Source organism: Gavialis gangeticus, unplaced genomic scaffold (genome assembly GCF_001723915.1).
Source record: "Gavialis gangeticus isolate Ggan-Ray unplaced genomic scaffold, GavGan_comp1, whole genome shotgun sequence".
Classification (NCBI taxonomy): domain Eukaryota; kingdom Metazoa; phylum Chordata; order Crocodylia; family Gavialidae; genus Gavialis; species Gavialis gangeticus.
The window spans coordinates 37,543,975-37,555,038 of NW_017728992.1; positions in this window are offsets into that span (position 1 = coordinate 37,543,975).

The window sequence follows — 11,064 nt, forward strand, 5'->3', positions numbered from 1 at the left end:
AGCCTCACTGTCTAAATAGGCCATGCCCTGCCCCCTTCCTGTCAGCTGACCAAACTGGTTACCCAGGCAACCTGCACCTGTGCTGCCCTGGTGACTGGCAGCTGAGCCCATTTTACCATCTACCAGTAGCAGGCACCTTAGTGCCTTGCTACAGATGCCTAAAAGTTAGGCACCCAATTCCAGGAATGAAATTCATAAACCAGAGCTGTTTTGTTCTGCAGAGTAGGATTCTTAGGAATGGGTTTCACAATATTTAGTGTGCTGAGTGGGTGGGTATGTAAGCCTGTGAACAGGAAGCCTGAAAAGAAGACTTGTTTCTTGAAACCCACCTTTCTTTTAGACAGTTGACAGTTAGCTTTCACTGTACAGCTTTGAGTTAGGTGTCTACATGATACTGGGTTTCACAGCCTTAAAGCCACACCAACAATTAAGTGACCAAATCATCATTGACAGTGGTGATGGTGTCCACCTTTTGCCTAATAACTTAGTGGTTAGAATGCTCAACCAGGTCTCTGATGTTCTGATGCAGTGTTTTAAATGCTTTCCTATTGTGCAAAAGAGGCACTTTGGTACCACCATGATCATCCATGTTTCTGAACTAAAGGCACAACAAGTATTCAGTTCTGTTACTCAGTGTGAGGTACATTCTAAACATGCTTACTGAATCACATTTGCCATGGGTCTTAGGTATGGGGAAGATCTGGTTTGTGTATCCCAAACAAGCTGAAGTAGTACTTTGTTACCTAGATTCTCATGTCAGGTGAGATGGTGTTACTTCTGGATGTCTGCAGTAGCTGAATTTTACATGTGAGAGTTAGTTTTTTGAAAGAAAAAAATATGGAGTCTTGGGCAGCTAAGGATAGCCAGTGTTTTTCCAAATCATTACTGTATACTTATCCATCTATATTCTTCATAGATTCCATTCTAGGCACCTATGTTTCTTCGTTAATCTCACTCTTAATTTATCTGTTTCATCTCCCTAGCTGCAAAGTGAAGATGATAGTACTTCCCTACTTGGGGGGGTTGTAAGAATAAGTACATTGAGATTGTGAAGTATTGACAGAGGCTATATATGTACAATAAATATACTAGTATAGATGTAAAAGCCAGCTTTGAGGCATTACACTTAAAACCTTGGCCTTGGATTTTAGTGTGAACATTGTATTTTCATATAACAAAGTGTCAAAAGCTATTATTTCATAATTTATTATTTATTTCTTCATACCCTTTTTCATTAAAATGGCAGCATATTTCTATCAATCTTCAGTGAGTTTAATAGTTCCATCAAGTTTGTATAGAAAACACCAGTAAACAGAAATACAAGAAAAAATAAAGCAGGAAATGGAACCATGAAAGAAAAGATGAAAGCAACAGAAAACAGTATAGTTTCTCTCTTGCATATCTGCAGTTTATTACCCACTGTTTTCTCTTGTTATAATTCTGAGTCTCCTGTTAGAGTCATCAAGATACTTTTTTCCCTGTCATAGTCTTACAAGTTGTTTCAGCCTTTAAAAAAATGTATTATTTCACTCATTTTCCTGTTGAGGAAGCTGTTGCAAGCTGACAAAAGTCTTTGCTTTTTGTGTTCATTTCTCCACCTACTGTCATTTACTGGGATAGAACTTGTTAAGAACCAGCCAATTGAAGAAAGCTAGTTTATTTAATCTGTTTTTTAATTAAGATGAAGATATTGCCACCACCATGATTAAGACTATGACTACCTTGCCAGTTCTGACTTGCTGCTGCAAAGCTGGCAAGTAGGGACATGGCTAGGAGCTACCTATTCTGCCTGTGGCTTTTGGACTTACAGGCTGTCCAGTAGCTCTGTGCTCACCTGCAACTACCCTGAGTGACCTTATGGCAAACGCCTCTCTTCTCACTTACCTATCCTCCCTGCATGACACTCCTCTCCCTGCTATAGCTCCCCACTCACCCATACCTCCTTGGCTATCCCAGAGTCTCTATCAGTCTAGGGAATGAGATTTCAACCTTTTTTAATACGTGTACCCCGGGGGCCAGATGTGGAGTGGCAGGGGGGTCAGATGTAGAATGGGGGAGGGAGGTGGTGCACAGATGGATGTAGAGCAGGGGGGTGGCATGGGGTGGTTCCTTCCATGTCCAGCTGGCTGGGCAGTGCCTGTGTGGCCTGCAGAGGGGCACTGCTGCCCTCATCACTTCCCCACCCCTCACAGCCCTGCTTCTGGGAGGCAGCAGCGTGGGGTGGTGGGTGGTAGCGCTCCATCCCTGCCCACCCATGTGTATCCCCTAGGGTCTTCCCAAGTACCCCCAGGGGTACACGTGCCCCTGGTTGACAACCTCTGGTCTAGGCCATACAGTTCTGGATGATAGATCATCCATGGGCAGGGGGCAGAAGGGAGTTGGGAACTGTGCATCTTAGGATATTGTAGGACAACAAATTGCTGATATTAGTCCCATGGAACAGACTGATATTACTGCAGTACAAATTGCCTAGCACCAGCTAGAGATAATCCTTGCCTAACAAGGCATAACTTTGAGATGCTCGGAGAAAACTTAACTCATTTTTCTTGCCGTAATGCCCAAACACTCCTATCTTGACAGTGTTTAATATAGGGGAAAGTTAGCATCTAACAGCACCCTGTCCTGTGCAGGACTGCTATGGAGAAACATACCTTGCCTGCTCAAACCTGTTCAGCATGTGCCAAGTCCTGGATATGAGACTATCTAGTTAGCAACCATGAACATGCACCAAGAAATTCATGAGAGGTGCACAGGGCCACTCTTTTGCTGGAGGACTACAAATTGCTCATTTTATCTTCATGGAGCAGACTGAAGCTACACTGACATGAGCTAGGTAGTAGGGGTATGTGAAATAGGCCTGTGAAAGTGCTGCATCTAACCTAATGAAGTATTTGTGTCTCTCTTTTCTCAGATTGCTCTGTCTAGAACTTGTTAAGAACCAGAATTATTTTACCAGAATTATTTTCCATTGGAAAATAATTACAGTATTTTCCAACTCTTCCCTGCCATGTCTTGATTAGTATATGATGTTATTAGTTGGGAGGTGTTATTTGTTATCTACTGCAGTAACAATCTGGCAATCTATAGCAGGGAAGGGGATTTTCTTGAGTTATCTTCTTTTTTTGTTGTTGTAATTCTAGTGTAGGGTAACCAATACTGATACTCAAATTAAAATCACAGTCTTACTTCATTTAGATTAACTATGTTCTTTATTTATACATACTTAAACTTACATCCATAATGAACTTGCTGTTTGCAAGATTGTTGTTACTTCTTTATCAATTAAGTATTAATATCAACTTAAACATAATCCAACTCAGATATGATTTTTATTTAACAGCTACACTACTTACCTAACACTCTTATTCAGTATGGTTTATATTCCACTGTGTTTTAGGGTTTGGTTTTGTTTTGTTAATTATTTTTTTAAATTCATTTCTGGGTGTGGTCTCTCTTTCTGAGAACTTGCAGCACCTTCTACCAGTCTCAGTGGTCTATCCCTTATTTTTTTAGAGCCTCATTGGTTCACAACAAAGTCTAACAATAAACAGTAACAAAACCCATTGTCCCAGTATCATAAATGAGATCGGAGTTCCTCCACCCCTTTCTTTCTCTTGCGGAGTATTACCTTTCCAAGATATCTTGCCGGTGATTCCCAGTTTAATTAACTCCACTTGACTTCTTCACTCTCCACGAGCCTGATCCTCCCAGGTTTTTTTCACTCCGCTTTCTTCCTGAGCTTTCTCTTCTGATGTCTGTTTTTCCTGGGCCCTGCCCCTCTCTTTTGGGTCACTGAATCTTCATGGAACAGCATTAGCCCTGTTTCTTCACAAGGCCAAATTCAATCTGGATTCAGATTTGGCCTGAATCAGGGACTGTGATTTGATTCATTGATTTGGATCACTGTCCCCAATTCAATTCGGCCAAATCTGAAGTTTCGATGCTGATTCAGAAAATCAGTGATTCGGCCATAAATACAGCTTTAAATTGTTTTTTTTTCTACATACCTCAAGGTATCAGGCACAGTTCATGAACACTGTGATTCTGGATGGATGGAGCATCCCATAGAAGTGAATGCCTCCCCCCCTGCATGCTCAGTGGTGAGCATGGGTTTGCCTGGAAGGGCACAGCCCCCCCCTCCCCGTGCCTCCTTGACTTGGCGATTAGCTGCGGGGGTAACCCCAGGTCTTCTCCCCCACACTCAGGAGGCACCAGTCACCAAGCTGGGGGGAGGTGGGGGGGGGCTGCAAGCTCCCTGGTGAACCTGGAAGTGGACTATAAGTGCTTCTGGTTCACTTCTGGGTTTGATACCGAGCTTGTTGGGGAGCCCCCAACACTCCTGTGAGATGCTCCATCTGCCCCACCATCACAGCACTGATAAGTCTCCTGGTACCTTGAGGTATGTAGAAAAAACATTTAAAGCTGTCTCTGTCTGAATCACTAAATCTTTCCAAATCTCTCTGAATCAATTTGGAGGGTTCCAATTTAATTTGGATTGAAGGGTCTCCTGATTTGATTCAGATTCAGAGGTTTGGCCATGAAACAGGCTGAGTCTCTACCGAATCGAATCAGGGACTGAAGCTTTGCACAGCCCTACTCGGTAGCAGGGTCCATAGTTAACTGGCACCTGAAGTGGCATAATTTGGAGATGCTCAGAGGGCACTTAGCACAAGTTAGCAAGCTTTAGCATGCAGACACTCACGTTTTATGTGCCCTTTGTATGGTCTAAGTGCAATATGTAACTTAAGCCTAAACGTTCTTGTTGTCTATACCTCATTGTGCAAGATGCATATAAATAGAGAAGAAAGAGAATCCTGAAAAATGTTTATATGAAGAAGGTCCTCAACCCATTTACCACCTATTTTTCTGGTCCAGTAAAAAATAGGTATCACTAATCAAAAACAACAGTTTTGTTCTAGCTACTGCAAAATGATAATAATAGAAAATAATTGAATAGAAAATGGTAGAAGTATTCAAAATTGCAAGGTTGCATGTTCTCTCCTGTGCACTATCTTTTTATATCTAAATTCAAACAGGGACAATGTATATATTTGCTTTTCAAAATGTTTATACAATATATTGTGTTTAACTTTTTTTTACTTTTGGGGTCCCCCCCACTTTATTTATTGCTTTATGTGAGATTAGGTGATTCCCCCCCACCCCCCTGCTTCTTTTCTCATAGCTTCAAAGACTTTCTAGAGGTTCTATAATTATATCATCACTAATATAGACTAAATATATAAATCAAACAATTTTTAAATTCTCGTTTTCAGGCTTCTAATTTGATGTTTGGGTTTTTCTTTCTTTTTGAAGATAAAGGTGTAGTGCTAATGTATCTTTTTTGACATAACCTTTCTTCTGCTAAATACGCATTTTTTCACAAAATTTGAAACCATTTTGTTAAAAACATGTCAACTTTTTACCCAAATCAGAAAAAAACAGGGAAAATCAAACTCAAATCATCCTGTTATGTCATTTTTTGCAAAAAATATTTGAATTTTGTTTGGGGAAAACACTTCTTTTTTATTTCTCTGAATTTATTATACTTTTTATGAATTGATCCAAAATTTAAATATTACACTGCCCTTCTGGGGAGAATCGTTAAATCTGGAGGTTTTGTTCCAATTGAAATCAATAGACTTGGCTTCTCTAACCAGCTCTAGTTACCTTGCTGAATTCTGAGAGGGCTTCTGTTTTCCCCAGTTCAGCCACAAGCAAATATGACACCTTGCAAGTACCCTTTTCCTCTCAATCTTATCCATGCTCTGATCATGCTTCTGAGACCCTTCTAACCACTTTCTGTTTCTCCACATTCTTATAAGCAGCCTTTCCATCTCACAGATTGTCAGGCTCTACCTTACTGCTTCTGCTTCTCCCCGCACCCACTCTACTCTTTTCTCACATCATACCTATCCTTCTTTCCTTGTATCCTTAAGTGAATATATGCACTCATCACCACTCCTATAAAGGTCCATCCCATGGCACCTCACTAAATTTCTAACAAGAAATGATATAACATTGGCATGCATTGACTTAGCTGCCTTGGGTACTTTTAATGTGCCCATCCCCTTGGTATTTAGATGCTGATTATTATGCATTATTATTGTAGGCAATTGATATTCTTTCCCTTGAACATTTCTCAAAAGACTAATCTCCACTTGGGAAAAGCTCCAGTTACTCTTTCATTTTATTTGTGTTAAAGGCAGCTAATCTCTCTCTAAATTCTCCATAAATTATTTCTCTTCTGTTCTATTTAAAACAATGTATATTGTCATATTTTAAAGCAGCAATGGGGAAGAATGAGAGTTATACAATAACAAAGGCTCTTTCCTTTAGAAAAAAGAAGTTCAGTTAGAAACCAATATGACTTTCCATCAGCATAATGGGCAAGGGAATCGCTGCAATTAAAACTTCATGAATTTTGGTTAATAAACCCACCTTGATGTATATTCTACTGCGATGTCAGATCCTTAAAACCAAAAAGTATTACTGAGATAATATGATTGGCATAAGCATAAGCACATGTATTCCATGGCAGAGATGCCACAGTTACATGGGGAGTGGACAAACTACAGTTTTTGAAACAGCTGAAACAAACATGTTATAAAAATGGTTTAATTAATTTCAGTTGAAAAAAACCCAAACAAATGCAGGCAGGAAATTGAAAATCTTTTGAGGAATTTAGATGTAAGCTTTGTAAGACAAACTTGGCAGGTGCAACTTCATGCCTGTAATTAATCCATACTTAATAATAATGAATAACAATTAATTACAGGTGCAAATGGCCAGATGTAGGAGTCTAATTATCCAATTACCTGATCTGAAGACAGATTTGGGTAATTAGAAAAGTAATTCTATCATATTCAACTGTGATTAATTGTTGGAACAAAATGTTATCATGGGTTTAATTTGGTTTATTTCATATGGAACTGTTTGTTTAACATTATTAAAATAATAGTGGTAGTGAATAACTAAAACAGAACATTTCTTATCTCATATTTTTAAGAGGGAAGAAGGGGAGACAATTGTTTTAATTACCCTTTTGCCTGTTTTTTTTCAATGAGCTTAGACTTATATATGTTCTATTTTTCTTTTTGTGTATGAAAACAGTACAATGGTTTCTAAAATAGAATATCTTTTAATAAAAAGCAAATACTTAAAATACTGAAAATAGGTGAATGGTAGAATTGATAAACTATTCATAACAAGCTACTTGTTTACCAAATTTAGTTCATTTTTTCTGTTGTAATATTTGTGATGCGGTCACACTATGTATTTTTTTTTATAGTTCAGAATTATAGTTTGAATGCTTTATATACATTTAGATCATGCTACAAATACCTCCTTCTATTCTGAAAAATTTTGAGTCCCTTAAAATACATGTGTGATTTTAGTATTGAGACTGTCACATTGCTAAGTTCTGTTGGCTTTCAATAGTATTTGTTCTTTATGATGGCAGTAAATTCTTGTTTTTCCTTTGGAAATTTTCACTTGATTTTTGCGATGTAAAATATTATCTGAATTCAGTGAACTGGATATATGCACATGTTTCTGTTTACTGACTGGAAAATGGTAGTACTTCTGACAAGAATTCCACTGTGAATCGTCCAAACCAATTTCCATAAAGATTCTTCAGCACTTACTTAAAAGTCATCACTTCAGCAAGTACTCCTGATAGCAAATGTGTGATCATTAGCATGTGAGCTGAGAAGAAACAAATTAGAAATTTAAACAGTGGAAGCATAGGTATTTGTCTGTCTCGTGAGACAATAGATTTCTGCCAAATGAGGCACTGACTCATTAAAGATCTGCAAGAGGGGCTTTAGAGTCCAATTCTTGAGTGACAATTTTTTCCACAATTATTGCATGCAAAGTTTGTATTTAACAGTCTGGAATGTGGTGCAAGGTTCTTCCTGAGTTTTTTCCTTTTTTTTGCATGTTGGGTTCTTTTTTTCCTCAAGCCTTCATTCCATGCTTAATAGACTGTTTCCAAGCACTTCAATCTTCTCCCAGTCATTTGGCTGAATGTTCATTGCCTTTATATATCTATTAGAAACATCTTTGAAATGGAAAAAAAAGGAATCCAGCATAGTCTTCCTGTAAAGAGTTATTTATACACAAGATCCTTAGGTATACAGCCATGGTCCATTCTCTGCATGGAACCAAGACATTGAGGTTGATTATTAGCCAGGCTTCAAAGGAACTTTAGATATAGTGTTCTTAGGTCTGAAAAACAGGTCAGCATGAGATTTTGATCCCTGTTACCAGAGTACTCTATATGATGTTTAGATCATTGCAATCATCAGTGCACTGTTTCTTGTATAGCATCAACATTATTCTTTCATAAAAAATAATGAAAGTTTGTCAACCATGCCGATACAATGTGGTACCAGTGTACCTTACATATATGTAAGTCATTCCTAAAGAACAGTAGAAATGAATCACTTTAAGTGTTAAAGAAGGCAAAGGAATTCCTAGGATCACAATACAAAAAGATTAATACATAATTGTAAAATTTTACCATACATTTATAGGAGGTTGTTTTTCTACCAATTGTTTCATAGTTTCATAGATTTAGGGTCGGAAGGGACCTAGTAGATCTTCTAGCCCGACCCCCCGCCAGGGCGGGAGAACAACAAAACCCCAAAACAAAAACGGGACTCAAATGAGTCCAGCCAGGTAGGCATCCAGCCTCTTCTTAAAGACCCCCAGGGTAGGGGCCAGCACCACTTCCCTTGGAAGTTGGTTCCAGCTCCTAGCCGCCCTAACTGTGAAGTAGTTTTTGCGGATGTCCAATCTATACCTCCTCTCCATCAACTTGTGCCCATTACTCCTTGTTATGCCAGCGGGCACTAGGGGAAACAGTGTCTCCCCCAAACCCTTCTGGTCCCCCCTAGTGAATTTATAGACGGTCACCAGGTCCCCCCTCAGCCTTCTCTTGTGGGTTTCCACAGGCCTCTTTCCGTGGTATGCCACCTCGCCCCAGGGCAGAAGCCAAGCTCCTCCAAGATCACTCTTATCTGTTAGATCAGATCAGAGTGATGGGTATGGATAGATTTGGGCCATGAAAATTCATGAATTTTAATCCGTGTTTGGGAATTGTTTTGGTGAAGTTTCTTAAAAATGGGTGGCAAATTAAAGTAGCTGTACCCACTTGTTACTCCTCTTACTCAGAAGGTCAAAGTTAGTACATGTCTCCTTATTCACAATTCCTACTTGTTTTTAAAATTAGAAATTCAGGTCCTATCTAGTGTAGGCGGTGACTCACTGATGACTAGAACACTAAGGAAATGAGTGTTAAGAGAAAGCTCTTTGACATGTGCTGTTGCAAAATGATTTATGTAAGACTGTTTGCTGATGCTGTTTATGTAATCAAGCTTAAGACTCTTCTGTAAATGCATATTTAACTTCAGTAGTTAACAGCAGGCTGTTTGTTTTTTGGGGATTGTTAAAGTTTCAATAGCTCAGCTCCTGAAAGGCATGAAAGGTAATAGAATACATTTTCTAATATTGTCTGGCAAAGGCAGGTAAGACTAAAACTGATGTCAATTTCATATGTAAAAATAAGAAAATAATGTCAGAGCACACCACAACATTTATATATACACCAAAACATACTTTATTACATATATAAAGTATGTTGTGCTGTGCTCTGACATTTTCTTATTTTTACATAATACTTTGGTCATCTTTAAGCATTATTTACAATAACAAATATGGTAGATATCAATAAGAACTCTGACCTTGTACATATTTGAAGAGTGGTGTGTCTCCCATCAGAGTGGTGTGTCTCCCATCTCTTTGTAGATTAAATCAGGGGTTAGCAACCTATGATCTGTGGGTCAGATCCATCCCATGGATCTACTGGATCCAGCCCATAGATGTGGGGCTTCGACAACAGAGGCTTTCAGTTGCTGGCAGTCTCCCTGAGTTGCCAGGAAAGCACTGTTGGTGGGTCCTCTTCCCATACTGCCCCTTGAAAAAAGCCCTAGTGCCAGCCTTTCCTCCCACCTCTGACTCAGGGGTAGGTAATTCTGACACACAGACAGAAAAAGTTGCCTGCCCCTGAACTAAAGAAACTCATTTTTTAATCTTATCTCAATATGCCTGATCATTTTTGCACACTGGTCCTTTTTGGACCCTTTCCAGTTGGTCCATGATTTCCTTGAAGCTTTGCATAGTGCATTTCATACAGAAGTTTACCTGAGGCTTTACTGGTGCTGGGTACAGTGGAAGGATTATAACTTTGTCTTACATATGATACTTATTTTTATAAATTTCAGTATGTTGTTGGCTTTTAAATATTTATGTAAGTAAAAATTGCAAAGTTTATCTTGGCAGAGGCACTGTGCTTCTGAGGAATTTTGGTCTTTATTTCAACAGATGATCATGACTTAATAAGGATAAAAAAGGAATAGAGATCTAAGGGGTGGAGCGTTGGGGAGGGAAGATGCACATATTCTGGAAAACAATTTACCCACATCTGACAATTTAAAAACTGGATATTAGTGGTGGTAATTATTACTGTTATTCAGCCCTCCTGAAATACTATATCCAGTTTGGGACATCATACTTCAGCAAAAATATGGACACGTGAATGATAAGAAGTTTTAAAAATATGACCTATGAAAGAGGTTCATTTTCCTGATAATGCGTTCCAGCACTGATTGCTTGAGTAAAGAACAGCCTTCAACATTACGTTGAAGAACATCAAGTTTGCTACCAGCCAAGGAGAAAAGAAGCAGAGCTTGAACCCTGAAGAATGGCGTCCCCCAAGAGTGAGTGATAGCACCAATACTTTTCAATGTATGCATCTCAGACTTTCTGAATACAACATCTAAGTGATACATATGCACTGACAATGTTACCATAGTAGCCCAAGGAATAGACATGACAGAACTGGAAAAGACACTAAGTACTGACATGGAACTCATCACTCTCTCCACAAGTGGCACTTAAATTTTAACATCAGTAAACCAGTATCATTGCTCTTCCACTTAGGAAATCATCAAGCCAAGAGCACACTGAATATCATAGTAGGCAACCACAACCTTCCAAATGAGC